The sequence below is a fragment of the Mytilus edulis genome, chromosome 3, assembly GCF_963676685.1.
Source record: "Mytilus edulis chromosome 3, xbMytEdul2.2, whole genome shotgun sequence".
NCBI classification, from domain to species: domain Eukaryota; kingdom Metazoa; phylum Mollusca; class Bivalvia; order Mytilida; family Mytilidae; genus Mytilus; species Mytilus edulis.
Genome location: NC_092346.1, coordinates 93,777,197 through 93,791,826, shown reverse-complemented (window position 1 = coordinate 93,791,826; position 14,630 = coordinate 93,777,197). Strand labels below are relative to the sequence as shown.

At 31.0% G+C, this 14,630-nt stretch overlaps 1 long non-coding RNA gene across 1 annotated transcript; it reads right to left on the bottom strand.

The window, feature by feature from the left end:
- Positions 1-4,047: 4,047 nt before the first annotated feature.
- LOC139514988 (uncharacterized) lies at positions 4,048-5,067 on the bottom strand. The gene is made up of 2 exons (XR_011662787.1): positions 4,837-5,067; positions 4,048-4,672 (listed from the first exon to the last, which is right to left on the bottom strand). It is a non-coding gene; the product is annotated as an uncharacterized lncRNA (long non-coding RNA).
- Positions 5,068-14,630: the final 9,563 nt, after the last annotated feature.

Below are 14,630 nucleotides of genomic sequence, written 5' to 3'. Positions count from 1 at the left end.
AAAACAATTTGTTTGAGAAACCTAACAGCCATATTTAAGTTCAAAACAGTAAACGAAAATAGTCTGCTATATATATTATGAAGGTTCAGAATTCAAAGCAGATTGTAAATTTGTTGTTTTAGGTTCACTGAAATATTGTATTTGTCATCGTCGTAGTATATCTAACCTATTTATTTTTCTACCAACAATATATCTTGGGCTGATGATAGAAATTCTAGAACTCTAGAAATTCCATACTATTGAACGTTTTATTTGGATGTGGTAGTTGTTCTCTTTTTTTGTCATATGGACAATTGTATCTGCAGTGTTTTTAAAATGCAGAAATTGTTAATAATTTATGCTTTTCATCACAAATGCTAACACCATTCCAGATTCGAAGGATCCTCCTCTTACTATTATGACTGACTATCCCTCTAGTCCAGGTAAGGTTTTAAAAAATAAATCATGTGTTTCATATATATAAATAGTTCAGTTAACTCATATCAAACAAACAAACAAAACAATTAATTGATAAATGTTTATACATTGGTATTGGTAAGATGCAAAGTATCACTTATGGAAAAAAAAACTAGGTAATTTATTGCTATGTTGTAAACGTATGGAGGCAAATATTTCATTCAAATTTGACGGGAAAATAAAATGTTGTATGTGCTATTTCATGTCATACATCAATTTGTGTAATGTTTGATGTAATGATCTGCCCATAATAAATGTGTAAGCTATTTCAGTATGAGTCAAAATAACTGTTAAGAATTATTGAAAATGTAATTTACTTTAGTCCCAGATTAAAAACAAAAGGTTGCATCATTTGATATGCTGTAGAATGGTCATTTGCCTTGTGTTTACTTATTCTCTATAAACGAAGGCAACAGTAGTGTAACGCTGTTCAATAAACATAAATCGATTCAGCGAAAACAGATCCGGATCATAAACCAAATTTGAAGAGAAATACAACACCTATAAAAGGAAAACAACTGAACAACAGAAACAATGAACTGCAACAAAAACAAACACCAAACGAAAAAAAAAAACGGACTACGTGATACATGTAACAACTGATACTCGGGTTCTTATCATACAATTTGCTTTTATACAAGATATGATTTTTTGCATTAATGGTTATCAAAGTCTCTCAAATGTATTTTATGATAGCATTATACTTAACCCCTAACGGGAGAGATTTTGCTAGTTTTTCATATGAAGACCAAATCAGTTTAATTGAAGTTTCGATTTGGCATGTCAGAAATTACTAGTATTCCTTTGTTTATCAATGAATCATTGTCAATTTAAAATTAGCAAAATAACATAATGTTTAAGTACAGAGCCACGTCATATGTATAAAAAAAACTCTAACAGGCTTATAGACATAACACATTAGCAAAAATTAAAGACAAAGACAAAAATGAAAAACATATCATACAACAACTATACTATGACTGGATGTGTAAGTACAGAGGCACGTCACATGTATCAAAGAAACACAAAAAGGCATATTGACAAACCACGTCATCAAAAATAAAAGAAAAGAATATAATTTTTCAGAACTATCACACAATGAGGGATAAATAAATACAAACCCACGTCTTAAAATTTAAGACGTTATTAAAACGATTATCATTATTAATATTATGGTTGATTGTAAATAATCAAAACCAAGTGTCTAGATGATTGTAAAGACGTAGGATAATCGGATTGTCAGTTGGCCAACATTCATAGAAACACAAGTAAAAAATGATATTTTACTAAAACAAAAATAAACAAAATCAAACAAAACTAAACATAATTATAACATGCAAATGAATACAAATAAACAAAGTAAACAACTGAAATGTTAGTAAGTATAAATTGAAACTAATCAGAAAAATGTCTCATCACATCTGCTATCATTCACTCTGTTTGCGGTCAAGATCTAGGACGTCGCTTGGAACGAACATCAAATACTTTCAGATTGAATTATTCTAAACCTTTACTTTATTAAACTTTTCACTATTTAATATTGACTTGTGTACACTTGTAACATCAATAAGATGTATGGCTCACTATATATTCACTTATAAAATACATTTCACTAATTGCATAGCTTCTATATTTATATGCCACTTCCGTTAAATGAAACACGGACTTCCGGTAAACTAACACCAACTTCCGGTGAATATACCACAGCTTCTATAAACGTAAATACGTAATTTCTGCCACATAACATATATATATTGGCCGTTGTATGATACGTTAAACTAAACCTCACAACTGGTATTTGGGAAGATCTGTGTCAATAAATGGGACGTACGTTGTCTGACCATTTAAATGCTGCCGCTCCAAAACTGAGCGTTAAAACTGCATGGACCAACCCCTGAAACAAATAATTGAACCCCAAATAAATTTATAATCAAATGAAAACAAGATTTCAAACCATAAATCGACCGCCACGTGAATGAAAAGTCTCCGGGTCTGTTTGATAAGTCAAAATGACAACTAAATAATAACACCTTCAAAAGTATAAATAAATGTTCTTACCTGAGCAAATTCATTATATTGTCCTGTGAATCTCCATGTCCTGAATTGACAATTCTGAGGTATCACCAAATATAAGTGAACTGCAGCAGACAGAACGTCTGTTCACATCAAAATCTAGGTGTGCTCTGCCTTACCACTTTACCTGTACGAAAAACCATGTGCTACTTGTCACATGATTTTTACCTGGCGCGTAAATCAATGAGTGGGGTGCCAATCAGGGTGCAATTTATACATACCTTTAAAAAATAAATCATGTGTTTCATATATATAAATAGTTCAGTTAACTCATATCAAACAAACAAACAAAACAATTAATTGATAAATGTTTATACATTGGTATTGGTAAGATGCAAAGTATCACTTATGGAAAAAAAAACTAGGTAATTTATTGCTATGTTGTAAACGTATGGAGGCAAATATTTCATTCAAATTTGACGGGAAAATAAAATGTTGTATGTGCTATTTCATGTCATACATCAATTTGTGTAATGTTTGATGTAATGATCTGCCCATAATAAATGTGTAAGCTATTTCAGTATGAGTCAAAATAACTGTTAAGAATTATTGAAAATGTAATTTACTTTAGTCCCAGATTAAAAACAAAAGGTTGCATCATTTGATATGCTGTAGAATGGTCATTTGCCTTGTGTTTACTTATTCTCTATAAACGAAGGCAACAGTAGTGTAACGCTGTTCAATAAACATAAATCGATTCAGCGAAAACAGATCCGGATCATAAACCAAATTTGAAGAGAAATACAACACCTATAAAAGGAAAACAACTGAACAACAGAAACAATGAACTGCAACAAAAACAAACACCAAACGAAAAAAAAAAACGGACTACGTGATACATGTAACAACTGATACTCGGGTTCTTATCATACAATTTGCTTTTATACAAGATATGATTTTTTGCATTAATGGTTATCAAAGTCTCTCAAATGTATTTTATGATAGCATTATACTTAACCCCTAACGGGAGAGATTTTGCTAGTTTTTCATATGAAGACCAAATCAGTTTAATTGAAGTTTCGATTTGGCATGTCAGAAATTACTAGTATTCCTTTGTTTATCAATGAATCATTGTCAATTTAAAATTAGCAAAATAACATAATGTTTAAGTACAGAGCCACGTCATATGTATAAAAAAAACTCTAACAGGCTTATAGACATAACACATTAGCAAAAATTAAAGACAAAGACAAAAATGAAAAACATATCATACAACAACTATACTATGACTGGATGTGTAAGTACAGAGGCACGTCACATGTATCAAAGAAACACAAAAAGGCATATTGACAAACCACGTCATCAAAAATAAAAGAAAAGAATATAATTTTTCAGAACTATCACACAATGAGGGATAAATAAATACAAAGCCACGTCTTAAAATTTAAGACGTTATTAAAACGATTATCATTATTAATATTATGGTTGATTGTAAATAATCAAAACCAAGTGTCTAGATGATTGTAAAGACGTAGGATAATCGGATTGTCAGTTGGCCAACATTCATAGAAACACAAGTAAAAAATAATATTTTACTAAAACAAAAATAAACAAAATCAAACAAAACTAAACATAATTATAACATGCAAATGAATACAAATAAACAAAGTAAACAACTGAAATGTTAGTAAGTATAAATTGAAACTAATCAGAAAAATGTCTCATCACATCTGCTATCATTCACTCTGTTTGCGGTCAAGATCTAGGACGTCGCTTGGAACGAACATCAAATACTTTCAGATTGAATTATTCTAAACCTTTACTTTATTAAACTTTTCACTATTTAATATTGACTTGTGTACACTTGTAACATCAATAAGATGTATGGCTCACTATATATTCACTTATAAAATACATTTCACTAATTGCATAGCTTCTATATTGATATGCCACTTCCGTTAAATGAAACACGGACTTCCGGTAAACTAACACCAACTTCCGGTGAATATACCACAGCTTCTATAAACGTAAATACGTAATTTCTGCCACATAACATATATATATTGGCCGTTGTATGATACGTTAAACTAAACCTCACAACTGGTATTTGGGAAGATCTGTGTCAATAAATGGGACGTACGTTGTCTGACCATTTAAATGCTGCCGCTCCAAAACTGAGCGTTAAAACTGCATGGACCAACCCCTGAAACAAATAATTGAACCCCAAATAAATTTATAATCAAATGAAAACAAGATTTCAAACCATAAATCGACCGCCACGTGAATGAAAAGTCTCCGGGTCTGTTTGATAAGTCAAAATGACAACTAAATAATAACACCTTCAAAAATATAAATAAATGTTCTTACCTGAGCAAATTCATTATATTGTCCTGTGAATCTCCATGTCCTGAATTGACAATTCTGAGGTATCACCAAATATAAGTGAACTGCAGCAGACAGAACGTCTGTTCACATCAAAATCTAGGTGTGCTCTGCCTTACCACTTTACCTGTACGAAAAACCATGTGCTACTTGTCACATGATTTTTACCTGGCGCGTAAATCAATGAGTGGGGTGCCAATCAGGGTGCAATTTATACATACCTTTAAAAAATAAATCATGTGTTTCATATATATAAATAGTTCAGTTAACTCATATCAAACAAACAAACAAAACAATTAATTGATAAATGTTTATACATTGGTATTGGTAAGATGCAAAGTATCACTTATGGAAAAAAAAACTAGGTAATTTATTGCTATGTTGTAAACGTATGGAGGCAAATATTTCATTCAAATTTGACGGGAAAATAAAATGTTGTATGTGCTATTTCATGTCATACATCAATTTGTGTAATGTTTGATGTAATGATCTGCCCATAATAAATGTGTAAGCTATTTCAGTATGAGTCAAAATAACTGTTAAGAATTATTGAAAATGTAATTTACTTTAGTCCCAGATTAAAAACAAAAGGTTGCATCATTTGATATGCTGTAGAATGGTCATTTGCCTTGTGTTTACTTATTCTCTATAAACGAAGGCAACAGTAGTGTAACGCTGTTCAATAAACATAAATCGATTCAGCGAAAACAGATCCGGATCATAAACCAAATTTGAAGAGAAATACAACACCTATAAAAGGAAAACAACTGAACAACAGAAACAATGAACTGCAACAAAAACAAACACCAAACGAACAAAAAAACGGACTACGTGATACATGTAACAACTGATACTCGGGTTCTTATCATACAATTTGCTTTTATACAAGATATGATTTTTTGCATTAATGGTAAACAAAGTCTCTCAAATGTATTTTATGATAGCATTATACTTAACCCCTAACGGGAGAGATTTTGCTAGTTTTTCATATGAAGACCAAATCAGTTTAATTGAAGTTTCGATTTGGCATGTCAGAAATTACTAGTATTCCTTTGTTTATCAATGAATCATTGTCAATTTAAAATTAGCAAAATAACATAATGTTTAAGTACAGAGCCACGTCATATGTATAAAAAAAACTCTAACAGGCTTATAGACATAACACATTAGCAAAAATTAAAGACAAAGACAAAAATGAAAAACATATCATACAACAACTATACTATGACTGGATGTGTAAGTACAGAGGCACGTCACATGTATCAAAGAAACACAAAAAGGCATATTGACAAACCACGTCATCAAAAATAAAAGAAAAGAATATAATTTTTCAGAACTATCACACAATGAGGGATAAATAAATACAAAGCCACGTCTTAAAATTTAAGACGTTATTAAAACGATTATCATTATTAATATTATGGTTGATTGTAAATAATCAAAACCAAGTGTCTAGATGATTTTAATTTTAATTTCAGAGCATGGTTTTATAGCTGTACATATGCATTACCTTCTCTCTCCGAGGAATTGCTCCGTTAAAATGAATGCATTTGAAATTTTATAATCATTTTAAAATCTTCTTTTATTTTCGTTTTAGATAAATGTGATAATGATATATCTACTGCCACGATTGGAGAACCAATATGCATTCCTTTTACACAAAAATTTACTGTTAACCCATCGCGTGTAAATATCACACAGAAGTCATCTCAATATTGTATTGCACTTCAAGGTTTTTCAGTCAATGTTTCATCTGATATTTTTGTGCGACAAATCGGAGACTGGATCATTTATTTTAACTCTTCAAGGACTTATCAACAGTTCCGTTTTGTAAAGAAAACGGCAACATGTGACAGTATTGGAATTTACGAACTGTCTTTATATAATGGAGTTGATAACTTAACTCCCTTTGAATTCACAATCAGATTAAAAGGTATTTTAGTATACTAGTAATAATTATAACCAATGATAAAAAAATATTTAAATATTATTGTATCACAGTTTGAAAAGTGACTGACACTGATGAAGGTCATAGTTTTGGGAAGACATATTTGTCAATGGAAACGCTTTTCCTATTGTGTGTAATAGTTTGTTTAAAAGAAAAGCAATCATTACTAGCTAGCCATATTTTTCAGTAGCGCGAATTAACCTTTGACTAAGTTGTTACAATTAAACGTTAACCATTGGGTATATAGTAAATATCAATAAGACAATTAAAACGCAAAATAAATGAACTCTTTGAAATTAACATTCAGTCTTATGGTTCATCAAAAATATGTCCAAAATCTACGTACAGACAGACCGATGAATTCAGAAAAGTTTTAATAACTGGTTGAACCTAGGTATATAAAAATTACATGTTTCAGAATATTAAAAACCTTACTGTGTATTTTACAGTCTGCAGAAGACATCAAAATAAAGTAACACCTGAGTTTCATTTGATACGATCCAGTCAGTTACACAGCTTATATCACCCATTGTATTGAGATGCTTATTTTCTACCCATCTGTTGTCCATTTAAATCAATACAACTCACAACATGTATCATATGAGGGGAGATTCTCAAGGAGGAGTGAAAGATACAAGAGAGACGGTCAAACTCATAGATCGAAAATAAACTGATCAATCACATCTAACAAATGGATAACAATTGTGATTTTTCTTGGTACAGTCAATTCCAATTCATTTTCGGTTTTTTAATTCCAAACAAACATATTACAACCTAATAAATCTTCATTGTTTCCAATTTCCAGGGAGTCGTCTTATGTTGTCTTTTCTATTCATTTTTTTCACACAGGTAATTTGGGAAGGTTTTTTTTTGTTTACTGAAGGCAGGATAATGGTTTCTGTAGTCAGTCCATGCTTAGTAGTATTTACGGAATATTTCTGTGTCAGTGTGGCTTCCGAAGGCTTCAGATGAAATAAATAACATCTTTAGGAACATGTTTAAACTTTTAATTTTATTTTAGACCCGACGCTACAGCAAAGTGTGACTCGTATTTATGGCTTTATTCATGTTCATTGTGAAATGACGGCGAATTGTATTGCCAGTTCTTTAGTCTTGGTTGTAAACCATGAGCCAACGTCCAAAGAATTACCTGACACGAATGTTTGTAGTAACAACGATATGATGGGAGGCGCAAAACTCGCAGTTGACGAAACATTTCGTATTTCCAAGCTTTCAGTAAATCAAACCATCTCTTGTGTACCAGTAATGAAAAATATCGAACTTGCTGCTAACCTGACATCTACAACTACTGTACCTTTCTGTGAGGGGGATGGTATGTATTAGTTTTATAAAATCAGCCCTTCAATTGTTTACAATCAATATTACTAATTAAAACACATTCTTCAGACACCACGTATTGTTCAGTTTGATTTAAATTCGTTGTTCTCAATCGCACAGTTAAATTAGTAGTAACTTATCATACAAACTATCAATAAAAAACATATATAACATACCGAAGAATATTTTACACGGAACTATATAACCTATACCAAAAAGCTTTGGAATAATTTTAATTACTAGTAGTCACAGAGATCATTCGAATTAAAACGAGATTATTTTAAACCTCTATTAAAAATCTGATTTTAACGAAAAGATATTTTTAGATTATTCTAATCATGTAGCCAATGGATAAGAAACGAAGTTTTCAAATTCATTTTCTACATAGGAAATGCCTTTAATAAATCGGAATATGACAGACTTTTCCATTCGTTCGATGTGTTTGGGCTTTTTATTTTGCCATTCGATAAGCGACTTTTAAATAATCCTTGGTGTTAGGTATTGTATATCTTTTTACATTTATTTTATTACAGATTGTGTATCTGGATGCAAGGAAGAATCTCAAAGTATATCATATTATTCAAATATAGATTTCTGTGATAGATTTTACCAATGCTCGAATGGAAAATTGGTGTCTCATTCTTGCGGTAATGGCACATATTGGTCACCTAGCGAGTGCAATTGTGATCATTTCGATGGTGCAATTTGTGATCAGAAAACAAAAAGATTTTCTAAATCTGTTACCTCTAAAAGGTGCTCACCCTAATCACATGACTGTGTAACTTAATATGATCAACATCATTTCAATGTTTGTATTGATAATTCATGAATTAGAAACAAAAGTAAACATGTAATTGAAGAAATATAAAACAAATTTAATATACTCAGAAAAATTGTTTAAAACACCAATAATAAGGCAGTCTTGTTATAAACTCTATTGTTGTGTTCTTAATTCACGTTTAACACACAAACTCGATGACATCGACTACTTATATGATGGTAAAATGACTTTATAAAAGGTAGATACAAATTTGACCATAAAAGTATTTTTAATTATCAAACATTATTAAACACGATAACTTCGAACACTTTCAACTCATATTGCATTTATTGACCTTAAAAAGCCCTATGATTGGATTAATAAGGATTTATTGTTTGGAAAACTATTCATTAGAAATTAGTTCGAAAATGATACAGGTTATACATTCATTGTGTCGAAATGTTTTGTGTTCAGATAAACGGTTATTTTCTTGATTTGTTTAACATGAAACCTGAAAAGAAGGGTGTGTATTATCTCCATTATTCATCATAATTTTTGTTAACGATTAACTAAATGGTATCAACAGGTTAAATATTGGCAATAATATTGATAATGATGGAGTTTGTATATAATTGTATGCAGATGGTGTTTTTATAAAGTTTGTATATTATAGAATGTAGATGGTGTTTATTCAACTAGAAATGAAAATGATTTACAAAAGCTGTACACTCAATACATGGTGAAAAAAAGTATATGACAGTTAATTTAGATAAGTCAAACATTGTATATTTTTAAACACAGTCTGTTCCTAGAACTACTTTTTCATTTTAATCAAATAGTAACAATCTGGATACTGTATCTCATTATAATGATCTTGGTTTGCTTTTTACTGAATTTTGAGTTATTCTAATATTCCAAAAGCGGTGGTAAAATCTGCTAGCAGATCATTAGGGTTGTTAATATCCAAGTGTCAATCAAATGGAGGTTTCAAGTACTCAACATTTACAAACTTTTTGATTCATTTAATTTAGTTTGGTCTGTAATTGGATATAGTGCTGTCGTATGGGGTATAAGGGATTAATCATGTATATATAGTGTGAGGTACATAGAGCTATGCACTTTAGTAAGGTTGTCGGGAAATACACACATTATCTGTCATTATATGATAATATGGACTGGATGCTGTGTAGCATTAAACAATGATCCTGTATTTTAAGAAATTGGATGTCGATTTACAAAAAATGTGTGAATAAAAAAGTGTTTTATGGAGTAAATTCTGAACTAACAGAGAGTTTAATATATATATGGTGTTGGGAACTATTTGATTAAAAATATGCTTAAGTAAATACAGAAGTACAATGTCTCGGTGTGACATCGCACCTATAAGAATAGAAATATGAAGATACGAGAAAATGTGTTAAGAAAAAAGGTTGTGTTCTAATTGTAATGATATTAAAAATAAAAAAAAACATGTTTTATTATTATGTCTAATATATGCAGATTTACGTGATAGCCTTTTTTAATCGTGATAGTCACTTTGTATTTTATGAATATGCTTGATGATGACAAACATATATTAATGTTTAATAATGATATGCAATTTTACACTGTCAATATCTGTCATGATATACTATATCTGGTGGTTATCCTCGCCCGGAAACCAAGCTTGAAACTTTGACAAGCATGTCTGGTCACTTGCCAGTCGTGATTACCAAACATTTAACATCTTTTCTTTATATAGCTTAATCTAATTTTAGGTGAGTCAAGTTAAATTATTTTTTTTGTATATTTCTTTAAGATTTTATAACAAAGTTTTAAGACAGAATAAGTAGCAATATTGTTTTTATTCATGTATTTTGCATTTATACTTTCAAGTTCATAATTTACATTATTTTATAGATATTGTTAAGGTCTTAAAAGTTTATTTAAATTTAGTTAGTTTGCGCACTCAAAAGGGAATTCTTTATATAAAATATATTCAATAAAAGTTACAAGAGTACATTCTTTTAATTCAAGTATTTTCTATAGTTTCAAGAGTTCAGAATAAGTATTCAATTCGTTTTGTAAATAGTTAATTTGTTATTTTTAATATGCGTGTTTTAATACGCTTTTTTTAATGTGCGTGTTTCGATACGCTTTATTCAACTTCGTTCAATCCATTTTCCTTAGATAATTAATAACATTAACAGTACCAATTTTTCTGCACCAGATGCGCATTTCGACTATACTTGTCCCTTCAGTGATGCTCGTGGCCAATAACGACGCGATATTTTCAGGCATTTAACTATTTGAGTTCGTTTAAGTATTTATAAATAATATTGTATATAGTTAGTTAAGGTTTCCCCTAAGTACTTTAAGTTCTTTTATTTTTGGGTCACTGTTCATATCAATGACTACTTATACAAAGGTTCCTGGTTCGATTCCCGTTTTGGATGAAAATTTCAGGAACTCAACTTTCGGCTCTCCTATGACACCATTTGCAAGTATGGTCTTGAGGGAACGATGATAGTCCGTCGGAAGGGGACAATAAATGGCTGACCCGTGTTAAAAGAGAGCCATATCTCTTGCACGTTAAAGACATCTTTATAGATTACGAAAAAGAGTAGGCTAATACCGCTGCAAGGCAGCACGCGCACCCGCAAAGTGGAAAGGGATTAATATAAGTTACAAAACTTGTTACCTAATTCACTATAAATTAATATGTGTTTGAAATAAACATATCACTGCAGATTTACTCCCCTAATTGAAGTAGCTTTTATTTCGACAAAACTAAAAGTTATGTATTCTCATTCCTTCGACTTTTCAAAGTGTTTAATAGTGTTAAAATTATTAATATTATTATGCGTAACGTTTAATTCTTCATGCACATACGTTAGTTATAAACATTTTCGCATGGCAATTTTTCATTCAAACTTCCAATGCATAGAAAAGGATGGTGCTCTTGCATTCATGTTTTATTCGTGTTATATTCATCTGGAAAATTGTACATAGATGTTTGTTAACTGTTTTATATTACTTAGTTAGAATTACATTAATGTTTTATTCAGAAACAGGTTTAAATGAGATAAACTTACGTTGGCATTGTTTCCATGGAAACTGTAAATACACTATTCAAATTATCTCCCTTTATTTATATTTCATGTTCATATTCATATTTCAATTTCCACAGTTTGAATTATATATGTTTCAATAATAAACATATCATAGATACCAGGACTTAATTTTGTATATACACCAGACGCGCGTTTCGTCTACAAAAGACTCATCAAGTGAGCTTATCTTACCCCATTTAAAGTGAACCATACTTTTGGGTGAGTTAATTTATTCTTATTCGCATTATTCAAATACCAGAGTTACTGATATATTTCATTGTATTCATGTTTCTATATATATATATGTTTTTATTATGTATGTTCATTGTTCAATGTATTATTATTATTTACTTGCATTCGTGACCAGCAAACAATAAACATCCATTTTAATACAAGCTTGTTATTATTCCAGTATTCTAAGTTCCAGTTCAGTGCAGTTCCAGCACCAGTTCATGCAAACTTAACACGGTCACCCGCGTTACACATACAAGCATGAGCAAGTCCAGTAACTCTGTTCATCCCAACCCAAACAAAGTGCACACCTATTCAAAATTTGGAAACGACCAATCACGTTCTGCTCTGTGGTAGAATTTTTACTCTCTCTATTTTAAATTGTAAACACTCATATAGTTATCCCTATCAAGTCCCAAATGGGGACTGGTTAATAAAGAATAGCTATAGAGAATTCTTTAAATTTTGTCCAATTTGGGACTAAATTTTTGATTTAATGTTTTTGTAAGTCGATTACGCTTTCGCATCTACGCTCTAATACTAGTTGTGATTTAAGATTTGTCCCTGGGTCTAACTAAATAAAGTAATCCTTGAGTATATGATTCCATGATATGAAGAATTTTGTGGTTAATTAGACCATTTATATTATTAATATTTTCAAAATATTCATTTTAGTTTTTTCTTTGTGACTACAGGTTTGCTTATGAATAATCGCCACTCTAACAGTAATAAACTACTTTTGTTTAGCAGTGGACAACATTTCTCAATAAGTGATGGACAGTGGTGGCCAGTAATGGATCCAGAGGAAGGGTATAAGGTGTACCCCCTTTATTTTTACTTGCAATATTTTTTAAATTGAGACCGTAAAATCATTAATCCGACTAGTTTACTTTGCGTTCCTGTAGCTTTTATGCGACTATTCGTTACTTATAAAGACATTACTTGCTCGTAATAACGTGTAATATTTTATTGATTATGTCAGAGTTACGTGATTCGTTACCGTGGAGTAGATCCATTCGTTGAAAACAAATACCGTCACTAAGTCATTTTGAAATTCAAATAGCAATAACCTAGATTGTGTAGACTAAAAGGGATGATTTTTCATTTCCTATCGTTAATTATCCATTTTTAGATGGTGACGTTCCCTTGTCACCATCTTACGGTGTTTATATATCTCAACTTGTACGATTCGCTCGTGTATGTAACAATGTTTTAGATTTTAACGAGAGAAATTGATGTATTACTGAAAAATTATTACACCAGGGTTTTCGATATCACAAACTAGCCAAAACATTTACTAAATTTTATCATCGGTATAAGGACATCATTCTTAAATATAGCTCGACATGCAGATTTTTATACGTTCAGGTATTTCACATCCAATTTTTTATGGAAATATTCTTTATAAAGCACAAAGGTGTCAGTATTCACCTCAGAAACTAACAAAACCCTTGAATAGACTTATTAAGAAGGGATATAATTACGATACTGTTGTAAAGTCATTAAAGATTGCATATTTTGGCGTTAATATTGAGTCACTGATAAGGTCTTTGCATCGGAACTAAACACATTTATTCTAAAAACAGTTGTTGGCATGACACGGGTTATGTTCTTCTCATATATGTTATGATGGTATGATACTAAACCCCTAACGGGAAGGATTGTGCCTGATGTTCATATGATGAAATCATAATCTTTCAGTCAGTTTAATTGAAATTTGGAGCTGGCATGTCAGTTAACTGCTAGTAGTCTATTGTTATTTATGTATTATTGTCATTTTGTTTATTTTCTTTGATTACATCTTCTGACAACAGACTCGGACTTCTCTTGAACTGAATTTAAATGTGCGTATTGTTATGCGTTTACTTTTCTACATTGGTTAGAGGTATAGGGGGAGGGTTGAGATCTCACAAACATGTTTAACCCCGCCGCATTTTTGCGCCTGTCCCAAGTCAGGAGCCTCTGGCCTTTGTTAGTCTTGTTTTATTTTAATTTTAGTTTCTTGTGTACAATTTGGAAATTAGTATGGCATTCATTATCACTGAACTAGTATATATTTGTTTAGGGGCCAGCTGAAGGACGCTGCCGGGTGCGGGAATTTCTCGCTACATTGAAGACCTGTTGGTGACCTTCTGTTGTTGTTTTTTTATTTGGTCGGGTTGTTGTCTCTTTGACACATTCCCAATTTCCATTCTCAATTTTATTAGGATGACAAGCATGGCGTTTTCAAAGCTACAAAGTGTCGAGCAGAGACGTATTGGCTCCTTTTCCACAATTCCAACCAAAGGAAGGTTATATTTTAATTACTAAACATAATTAAAAAGATTTCTATGTATATAATATCTAGAATACTATAATAACGAGGTCCAATTTGTTAGCCGTCATGGGGTAAAAACGACAAATCAAAAAT